At 54.5% G+C, this 10,915-nt stretch overlaps 1 long non-coding RNA gene across 1 annotated transcript in view; it reads left to right on the top strand.

Annotated features, from left to right (window-relative positions):
• Positions 1–522: 522 nt before the first annotated feature.
• The window catches only part of LOC139042364 (uncharacterized), an 11,279-nt gene continuing 886 nt past the window's right edge, over positions 523–10,915 (top strand). Inside the window, exons 1-3 of the long non-coding RNA XR_011499043.1 lie at positions 523–734; positions 9,007–9,145; positions 10,717–10,915. The exon at positions 10,717–10,915 is cut by the window's right edge and continues 886 nt beyond it. This is a non-coding gene — a long non-coding RNA (uncharacterized lncRNA). The remainder of the gene's footprint in view (positions 735–9,006; positions 9,146–10,716) is intronic.

Genomic DNA, 10,915 nt, shown 5'->3' with positions numbered 1-10,915 from the left:
TTTGGCCTCCATGGAATTGACAGTGCTGGGGTGTGTGTTCCGCCAGGACTCCGACACAACCCGCTGCAGGGAGCCGGGTGCCACGGCTGACCCCTAGGAAAGCTCTCGGCATCTCCAAAGCTCAGTGCCTGCAGGACGACGCTCAGACTCCTAGCTCAGGCTGGACCCAGGAGCCGCACCGACCCGGTTCCCCCTGCCTGGTCCCTGACACAGACTTTCCACCCCAGACCATTGGCTGTTGAGCATTTCCCAGAATGCACGTGGCGGGGCTGCTGTCCTTATTTTGTCTTTTTTTTGTCTCTGTACCCCAGATGCTTCTCTAGCACATAGTAGGACTCCTTCAATGTTTGTTGAGTGAATAAATAGACCAGAGGCCTGTAGCTTCTACTTGCCGAATCCTGGAAGGAATAAAATCCAAAGGTGAGTGTGTGCATGTGAGTGTGCATGTGTGTTTTTAATAAGCTGCAAGTAGAAACAAAATGATAAAAATTCAGTCCCCCAGTGCAAACTGGAACTGACCCTCCAGGCTTCTCAGACTAATGACCCAGAACAAAACTGGAACGTCAGCGTGTTCTCCGGCCGGAGTCAACGCTTCCGTTTGACTCTGCTTGGTGAGAATGGTCACCACGTTTCCCCCAAAGACCAGATGTACGTTCTGCTCCACCTGCAGCAACCTTCTGACTCTGTCCAGGGAGGCCCAGTGGAGAGGGGATCGCCGTGTTCCAGGACCTCAGGTATGTCAGCCTCGGCCCCCGGGAAGGTACGTGAGTGGCAGGCAATGTGGGAGGCCAGAGGCCAGTCTTTCCCCGTATGAGAAGCGAGAGCCCTCTGCAGCTGGCGGGTGGCATTTGATTACACCTAGCCCTGCTGTGCACATGCACACCTGGCCGGGTGTCAGCTTCCTCACCTGTCTGGGTCAGCAGAGCGATGTAGGGCCCTCCTTGGGAGGAAGGTCCATGAACTGCTAAATGGCTATGCACGTGACCGGAGAGCGTCAGGAAGTGCCTGCGGAATGAGCCTTTGACGCCCCCGGCATTGATGACAGCGAGGACGAGGGACATTTTGTGACTGAGGATGACATTTTCCCTCTGTGACATCAATTCCAAAAGGTTAGGAATGTGCCCAGAACATCCCCTGGAGAGTTCGCGACAGGCCGGTCACCCGTGAATTCATGATGCTAGATGCAGGCAGACCTGGTCTGAACTCCAGTGCTGCCACCTGTGTCCCACGTGATCGTGAGCACGTGACGTGGCCTCCCCGGTGGCTTTGCCACTTATTACGCACAGGACCTTGGACAAGAGGTCGTTTAGCCAAGAGGACCTCGTATCTCTCCAAGTCCAAGGTCCCCATACGTGACACAGAGAGAGGCATAGTTATCACGCGGTGGCCGCGAGCATCACAGAGGCGGCTCAGTAAGTCTCGGCCCAGGCCTGGCTCACAGGGAGCCGTCAGTCAGCAGAGATGGTAACTCTGCTTATCTCACCGGGCACCACATTGAGGAATGGAGAGCCGGCGTCAGGAAGGTGGCCTTTGACCCCAGGAGTCTCGGTGCAAAGCCGGGCTCTTTGCTAACTGTGTGGGAAGCATGGTGGGTCCCTCTCAAACGAAACCTTTATTTTCCTCCTCCATAAAATGGGAACCGTAACAGCACCCATCACCTAGGTTTCGGGGAGCTCAAAGGAGATAAGTGGGTGACGTTTTAGCACAGTGCCCGGGGCTGGTGCCTTCAATGCTGTCCATCACAGAACCCAGGCCAAGGAGCGGCTCCCATGCATGTGCGCTCAAGCCTAAGGAGTGACCCCCCACCCCCCCATTCTGAAATTACAGGCAGTGTTCATTTCCGACCCTCCTGCCTGCAGGGACGGCTGAAGCCATCTCCTCATGAAAGAGCACCTTAAACGGGTAAACGCTTAAAACCTGCAAATGACTGTCCAAGGCCAAGAGCCATCCCAAAATGGTACATAATGCAGCCTTTGAGGAAAAGGCGAAGGTCCAGAAATCTTTGCCTAATGAAAGCTGTGGCGTCTGGGCACAAACTTTATTTCTGAGCTTCCTGACAGACAGAGCAAAAAGGGAAGGTGACAAGCTCTCAGTTGATAAAGAGAGAACCCCTGATTCAGCGGGCAGACTCATTTCTCCCGTGGACTTCACTCTGGGAGAAATCTACCAGGGCTTCCGTATAAGTGACATCGGAAAGCATAAGGGTGACACCTGTGAGACTCGATCGGCCAACGGGGGACAGAAGGACAGATGGACAGATGGGAGAAGTCAGGGGCACATACGCAGCATAGCGATATAATTTAGTATCCAGACCAGGGCATTTTTGAGTGTGGAAGGGGGTACCATTTATAATTATAGTGAAACATCAGACAACCAACAAACAAACCAGGACTGCCTCGTGCACGTGGGGACCATGCTTCAACGGCCATAACTTCCATCATCCATGATACATGTCAAGGGCGTAACGTTCTACATGAGAGACCTGGAAAGACCAGACTGGCAAAGTCGACCCTTTTTTAGTGATTTAATCTAACGGTAATAACTAATATTTGTAAGATGCTTACTCATCAAGGAACGGGGCCAGCTAGGAAGAGCCCCGAGTGCTCTGGCTCTGCAGCCAAAGACGCCAAGTTGCAACGAGATGATGTCCATAAGCCCCTGTGACAGCGCCCACACCAGCCGAGGGTCCCCTTGTCACTGCTTCTGTTGTCATCACCTTGAAGATAATCTTTTGCAAAACATTGAGGTTCAGAGAGATTCAGAGGAGTGCCCGAGGTCACACAGCCTGTGATGCGGCTGGGGTTGCATTTGAAGTATGGAGGTTCAGACCCCAAATTCTGCCATGCCGCTAAGCTTAGAAAACTGCAAGCAGGTAGAAAAACCTCATTACAGTCATTTTAACCCCCAGGGGACATTTGATCCTATGTGGGGACATTCTTAGTTGTCACAACGAGGGTAGGGAGAGAGAGTGCAACTGGCGTCTAGAGGGTGGAGGCCGGGGATGCTGCCCAACAGCCTACAGTGAGCAGGACACCCCGCCCCTGAGCAGGCTCTGGCCCCAGCTGTCAGGAGAGCCAAGATGGAAGAGCCCTGGTCCAGAGGAATGGGTGTGAACAAGCCTCGTCCTGATGCTTATTCTGAGACTGTGACACACACGCCTACAAGATCCAACAGGATCAGTACACGGTTCCGTCTGATGCATAGATTAGCCTGGAAAAGGCAAGAGGACCCCTTGGGTCCCTGGTGCTTGGTCAGCCCAGGTTTCTTGAGCAGCCCCTGGGAATCCCGTCAGCCTTCCTCCCCCAGGCCAGTCAGTTTCTTAACTGCCTGAGGCCAACGGCACCTTCTTGGGATTCCCCCCCAAAACCCTGCAGCCTCCTGGGGAAGATTTATCTGAAATCACTCTCTCCCTGATGTCAGCTCGGAAGCCGAGGGGATCGGCTTGGAGGGAAAACCCAGGGATGCTGAGCGCCGGTCTGAGCTGGCCAGCTGCCCCCACCTGGCCCCAGGCCCCAAAACCCCAAGACCCCAGAGGTCGCAGCTCTGTTCCCACCACGGGGCTGCCTAGCTCAGGACAATCTCACTTCACCTTTTCAAGCCTCAGAAGGGGACAGGAAAAGGTGCGGGCTCCGGCATCCAGTAGACCCGTGATCAGACCCCAGCCCAGCCACTCAACCTCAGACCACACATTCACCTCTCAGGGCCTCGCTTTCCTCTCTGCAGGATGGAGATAATAATAGTGCTTGGTTAAAGTGGGACTTAAGGAGGTAATAACATCAAGGACTCAGGGGCTGGCCCCGTGGCCGAGTGGTTAAGTTCAGTGCTCTGCTTCAGCAGCCCGGGGTTCATGGGTTCAGATCCCGGCCACAGACCTACGCACTGCTCATCAAGCCAGGCTGTGGTGGTGTCTCAAGTACAAAATAGAGGAAGATTGCCACAGATGTTAGCTCAGCGACAATCTTCCTCAACAACAGCAAAAAAAAAATGGACTCGGCACACTGCAAGTCCTCAACACATGCTGATCATTATGTCCACTGTCACCACCCAGCCCTAAGCCCCCCAGACCCTTGCCAACCTCGGTACTGACTGTCTTTGGGTCCAGCTAGTTGGCCACCAACACTCTCCCCTTCTCCCACCTGTTCTCAGCCAAGATAGAATCGGCTTGAGTTAGGGGAGGGGGTCGAGTTGGGCTCGTTCCCATGGTATCATCCTCTGACACCCCCAGTTTGGTCTCCCGCACCTGAGTGGCAAGTTCTGTCTCCTGGGGACTCTTCACACGAGTGCGGGCTGTGTCCCACCCACCATCATCCGCTAGGTCTGCACTGATAGCAGCACACAACTTTTCTGTGAGGTTTCCCACACATGAGCCTCAGGGCTAGGCAAGCACTGACCTGCCAGAGTCTTCCTCTCCTTCAGTGAATTTTTGGAGACCCAGCTCACAAACTGTCTCTCTCTCCTCCCAATTCCATCTATCATTCAAGATGAATTCCACACAGATGGGGATAACCTGTCCGATTTTTCTCAGACAAGAGTTTACTGTGTTCCCTTTCTGCTGTGGCTGCCAGGAAGCTCAGAGCTGAGCTTTGTGCTCAGCGTCTTAATTTCTTCATCTCACTGACCTTCTTCTCCATTCTGCTTTAATAACCCACAGGGCCCTTCTCTCTCTCCAGAATCCCTAACTCAGAGGTCCTCAGACTTCAGATCGCAGTTTCTTCTTCTTGTGTGTAGGTCAAATGCTTGCACAAGCCCTGCTCCTCAGCCCCAGTGGGGCCACCCGTCCCCTGGGCCCTGCGTCTCTCTCCCATCACCCTTCCCACTTCGCTTCCTTCCGTATCCAGCCGAAGTTCCATGATTTATAATTCCAGTCCCAGTCTTGAAAACACTCTGAACCCCCAGCGTTCCGAGGGGACTGGGAATGACTCTCTTCACCCAGGGCCATCAGAGCTGCTCTCATAACCTGAATATTTTTTCTAATTTAATGACGGTCCAAGGAGAAAAAAAAAATGACATGAGCCCCCCACCCCTTCCTCCGGAAAAATAATAAGATGAGAAATAACCCTTTCTCTTTGAAGAGTGGCCGGCAGCTTGGAGCAGCGCAGTGAGAGCCAGCGAGACCAAAGGCGAGAGCAGAGCTTCAGAGAGCTCGTTTTTCCCTTTTCATCGTTCACGTTGGCCTCTGCTCCCTGGAGAGAGAAGAATGCTCTAGTGAGAGTCACTGTGATTGTTTACTTTGCCTACAGATGTTTTTAAAATCCTTTATGTCTTTTGGTTGTGCTAAGACCTTTGAGAGCATCCGGGTGAGTACATCCGTCACAAGATGTTAGAGAGAGATGCACTGTTTTCAGCCGGTGTCTCTTGATGTAAAGGGACCCGCAGTGGGCTCCCTGAGCCTTCCTTGAGCCTGTCCCACCCTCGAAGCCCGGACAGCCTCCGCTTGTGCTCACGGGGTGACGAGAGGCGTCTCCCACCCTGGGCCCCCCATGGGATGTTTTCATGAAATAATTAGAGTACTTTTGATGTTTGTTTGTTTTAGTTTTCCTAAAAACCCAAATGCAGTGTGACTCTTTCTTGCTACTGGGCTGTGATCAGCCCCACAAAATGAGAGAGAAAGACAAGGTGAAGATGGGACACAGCGATGTGCACACTGGGGGGCCTCAGGCATCATTTTATCGACCCCTCCTCTTAGAAATGGGGAAACCGAGGCCCAAAGGACCCAGAAGTGACAGAGCCAAAAAGAAACCCAGTAGTTCTTAATCGCAAGTCTGCGGGTGTGAATTGATATTAGAGGGACTCCGAGCTCCCGTGTCCAACAGGCCTTGCTTCCATCCTCTCTCCACCGCCCCCCCACCGGCACGGCTCCCAGTGGCCTGGTCAGGGTTCCCATCCTGCTCGGCTCAGACTCCCCGGGCCGTCCGTTTCATTTCTCTCTGCAACATCTCACCCACTGTGTAAAATTAGCTCAGCCATGAGTTTCAGGAACGAATACCTGCAGCCCCTCCGGTGACAAGAAAAAGAAACCAGAGGGGACTTTCCTCCTTTCCTGCCAGCCAGGCTGGGCCCCCCTCAGCGATGCAGAGGTGCAGGAGAGAGCCTGGGGAGCCCGCCGGGGGACCCTGCAGTCCCCGGGGCCCCCGCACATCACCTAGGATGCTCAGGAGGCGGAAGAAAGATGCTGGGCCTTTTTCCATCTCACTGCCCCTCCACCCTGAGCAAACAGTCACCATACTGAATGCATAGGCTGCTGGTCCTGGGCGTTCCCGTAACACCCATTGCTGCCTAGAGGCGTCCTGCACACCTGAGCTCTTGTTGCAGTGTGATGGGGTACAGGCAGGTGCTCAGCGGATTTTCACACACGGGGCACCTGTGCGACAGCAGTGGGGGGAGAAATGGCACCACTTTAGCCCCGCGGAACCCCCTTGAGCCCCTCCCACTCACGACCTGCCCCCAAGGGTAACCCCTATCCTGGCTTCCAAGAATGTAGATCCGTCTTGCCTGGTTTTGGACTCTGTGTAAATGGAATCACTGTTCGTGTCTGGTTCCTTTCACTGACGGTTATCTGAAGTCGTGCCCGTCGTCGCGTGTAGCTGTCGATCATTCATTGTCAGTGCTCTCCTCTCTATTCTGCAAATACACCACAGTTAGGTTACATGCTCTGACATTCCTATTTTTGCAGGTTAAAAAAAAAAAAGCAGGACGAACTCTATATGACTCCACTCATAGGTGGAAGTTAGTATATTGATAAGGAGATCGGATCGGTGGTTACCAGGGAAAAGGGGGGGTGGGGGGAGGGCACAAAGGGGGAAGTGGTGTACCCACAACATGACTAACAAAAATGTACAACTGAAATCTCACAAGGTTGTAATCTATCATAACATTAATTAAAAAAAAAAAACAAAGCAGTGAAACAATTGGCAATTTCATAGGATTCCCCCAGCACTTGTCCATGCATTTTATTTCTGGTAAATACATGTGATTGCACTGGACTCTCATTCTGGTTTTTTTATCATCTTGCCTTTTGTGTTTACATTCACCCATGCTGCTGCCTCGGTCTGAAGGGCTGCACAGCCCTGCTCAGGGCACGTGCTCCCATCGCTGGTGGGCCTTGGACGGCTCCTATGCTCCCCACATACAAAACCTCCTCATTCAGGCCCCCTGATGGGCTTGATGGGAATTTCTGGGGGACGTATGTCCGGGAGTGGAATTGTGGGGTCATTTGTGCATTCTGGGGAGGCCACCTTTTTTAAAATTAGCCAGCACACTGATATCTGGAGGGTGTCCAGCAGCCCCAACGGCGGCATGGGGACCAAGTGGCGAGCTTCAGAAGTAGGGAGCCAGAGGGAGGGGCGCCATGAGCAGCCAGCAGGGGGTGCTGCTTCCCTTGGGATCCTCCAGGCCCAAGGGTCCCAGGAGGTTGGAGAGGCCACCAATGGCTGCTGCTCCAGCTGCCCCCGTGGTTCCTCAGTGACCCCAGAGAACACCTGGGAACACCTGGCCTGAGCCCCAGGGGTCGCCCATTGACGGGTGGAGGTGGAGGTCCATGAGTGGGCTCGGCAGGAAGGGGTCCTCACATCTCCATGCACCCAGACGTCCTCCTCTGCCGTCACTTGGCCATGAGGAAAAGCGAGCAGAAGGCGACAAGAGACCCTCGGGGCCCATCCCAGCACCCCAGGAGTCAGAGGAACCGCCCCCCCAAGAACCCCAGCTCCCAGCCAGCAGCCTCCAAGCATTTTTGCTGCGGCCTGACGCTCTCTACGGCCTTGCCTTGTGTGGCATCTGGACTTTGAATTGCAAGGCTAAGAAAGAAAGTAGAAATGAAAGAGAAAGTCGAACAAATATCGACAGCAGGGGTCCACGGCAAAGGGCCCCCGGGTCGGGGACAGCTGTCCCCGAGTCCCCATGATAAGCGCTGAAGTCGTCTGAACCTTGGGCTCGAATCTCAAGCCTCGATGGCAGCCCTGACCTTAGAGACCGGGAGACGTGCTTGTCTTCGCTCCCTCTCCCCTGACGACCAAGTGCCCCTCGTTCGCTCACGTGTTCATTCGTTCACTCCGCATTGACCGGGTGTCTACTGCGTGCAGGGTGTTAGCACGGGGGACCGAGGGGCGACAGGCCAGAGCCTTGCAGGGCGGGGCAAGCCTGCCGGGTTCACAGAGAGCCTCGACTGCAGACTTCTGGAGGCATCCACATGCACAGTCATGGGCCCTGGAGGAAGATGGCCACCACGGAGCACACACTGCTGTTTGCTTCAGCAGCTCCGCTTTGGCATTTCTTCATTTTCAAAAAGAAGCCAAGAGTGTCAACCACACTGGAAGTGGCCCGCGCCTCTTTGGGCTTCCGACAGGCCCGGCCACGACATGGGGGCCCCTCCAGGCAGGCTGCTCTCTCCCACGCCGTGTTCTTCAAGCGACTGTTCTTATTAAACTAATGCTGGGGGCCTGTCTACCATCACAGGAGCCACCAGCACGTGCACAGTGCTTCTGTCCTGAGCGCGCCACGTTTGTCAGCGGGTCAGGAGCCCCATTTCAGAGGTCAGGAGGGTGGGGCACAGAGAGGTTGGGAAACTGTTTTGAGGCCACCAGAAAACTGGTGCAGAGTGGGGGCCGGCCCAGGCCGTCAGGGTTCGCAGCACCTGTCACCTCTATGCTCTGCTGCTAGACACACAAGAGGGGCCAGGCCAGGGTGCCATCCACACCCATCTGCCTCACGGATAAGTAGGCACCTGGAGTGCGGGAGAAGGTTCTAGAAAACAAAGATTTCCTCCAGCAGGCTTCACCGCGGCTCCCGGGACGGCCACACTCTGAGGTTTTATGGCTCCTCGGAGCCGGGAGCAGGACAGCATTCCCAGGAAATGCGGCGACTTGACTCGAGCTCCATATCTGGTTGTAAATATGTGTTTGACTTTCTTTTTCACTTTCTTTTTGTTTTTTGGGGTTTTTTTTAATCCCCACCCTGTGTTGTTGTTTTTTTCTTTTTCCCTCCAACTGTGTGTTTTCCTGTGCTTTCCAGGTTTTCTGCCTCAAGCCCGTGTTACATCTGCAATGAGAAGAAAAGCTACTTTATGTTAGAAGATAAATAAATAAATGTTTACTGTCTCTAAGCCACGGGTCAAGGGAAAAAGAACTTGCTGGAGGAATTCAGGCGAACGGTCAGTATCATCCGATTGTGTAATTTTCTCAGAGTGTTTTCTAGGCAGACGTGGCCTCAAAGAAAATTCTTTGAAAACGTTCCTCTGGTTCAGAGTGAAGACGTGATCCAGTCTGACACTGTGGGGGGGACAGCTGGAGCGCCCGCAGGCAGACTGCCGATGGGGACGCTGAGACCCAGGGTGGGTAGGTGCGGTTCCCGAGGCCACACAGCTGTGGCTCACTCTCACCAGGACCCGGACCAGAGCGGATCACGGAGCTGCCAGGGAAGGCAGCAAAGACACGGCGGGCGAGGGCGGCCTGGCCGGGGGCGCGAGGCCCAGCCCCATCTCTCCAAGGGCGCGTTAAGGAGCACGTGAGCCGCGTTCGCCCGGCTGTGCCCTGGCAATTGAGAAACAACCCTAAAGCGAAACTCCCTCCGTTTCAAGGAATAAGGTTTGCTTTCAACCCCGTCAGTCATGCTGCTGCTAAGAGCAGATGGCGCTCATGAAAGTCACTTCCTCTCTCCCGGTCTCAGTTTCCCCATCTGCAAAATGAGAAGATCGATCAACATAATAACAATAACTCACATTTACTAAGGGCTGGTTATCTGCCCATACAAGAGGTTTATCCAGACTCATTTAATCCTCTCAGGGGCACTATACAGATGGGTAAACTGAGGCAGCAGGGTTAAGTAATCCACCAGAATGACATGGTGACTATGAGCAAGCTGACCCGGTGACAGGCTTTGAACCCAGGGCCTCTGACGCCAGAACCTGGGACCTGATTTCCACACCATCTGCTTCTGGAGGGTCTTAGCAGCTTTGCTGACTCCACACTGTGCTCCAGACATCACCTCCACAGTCAGAAAGAAGTGGATCTTAGGACACGTCCAGCGTGAGCTGGGACGAGCGTGGGCACCTCTTCCCTGCCCAGGGCAGAGCGTATCTGGGGTCGTGCCAAGAGTCTGCAGTTGATTTCCTACAAGCATTTGGGGCAAACTGGCTTCCTCAACATTCAAGAGGGTGGAAGAGGAGACAGAGGGCTCAGTAGATGAGCCAGGAGCATGATCCATCCTCGGGGCTGAGCGCGTGAGCCTCGATTTCCCCATCTGCAGAATGGGGGCATGAGACTGGCCAAACGTATCAATGCCTGGCTGAGGCAGAGCCGGAACACCTTCACCCCTCCTCTGAGAAGGTGACAGTCACAGCTACACACAGGGACACTTACTGCCTGCCAGCATGGTGCCAAGAATGTCACAGAGCTTTACTCCTCACAGCTGTCCAGTGAGCTGGAGGCTGTTACTACCCCCACGTGCCTAACAGGGAAACCAAGGTACCGGGAAGATGGGCAGTTCCCGTGGCTAGAAAGTCAGGAGGGCTGGAAGGTGAGCCCCAAAGTGGGGCTCCAGGCCCTGGGCTCGGGGCCACCACACCACAGACCTCTCCAAGCCAGAGCCACTCTCACGTATGGTATGCTAGGAGCTGGGGCCACCTGTGTCATGCACCCCATCATGCATGTGACAGTTGCCTCACAGCCCTGGAAGGACGATGGCAAGGGTCCAGAGAAATGAGGACTGGCTCTTTCTTCCCAGGTGCAGAGGGGCGAGACCCTGCGGGTGACAGGACCACGCTCCCACCCAGCTGCCAGCACCCCCCGTGGCCCCACTCTGTGTGGGAGGGGCTGTGATGGGGCAGCAGAAATTGAACTCTGAACAGCTGCGCAGCAAGACTCCAGGAAGGAACACAGCTTGCCCTGCTGTCCTTCCGTCGGGCCAGGCGCCCTGGCCAGCG

This window comes from Equus asinus, chromosome 28 (genome assembly GCF_041296235.1).
Source record: "Equus asinus isolate D_3611 breed Donkey chromosome 28, EquAss-T2T_v2, whole genome shotgun sequence".
NCBI classification, from domain to species: Eukaryota; Metazoa; Chordata; class Mammalia; order Perissodactyla; family Equidae; genus Equus; species Equus asinus.
Note: the sequence above shows the minus strand (reverse complement) of the source record. Positions and strands in the feature narration are given on the sequence as shown.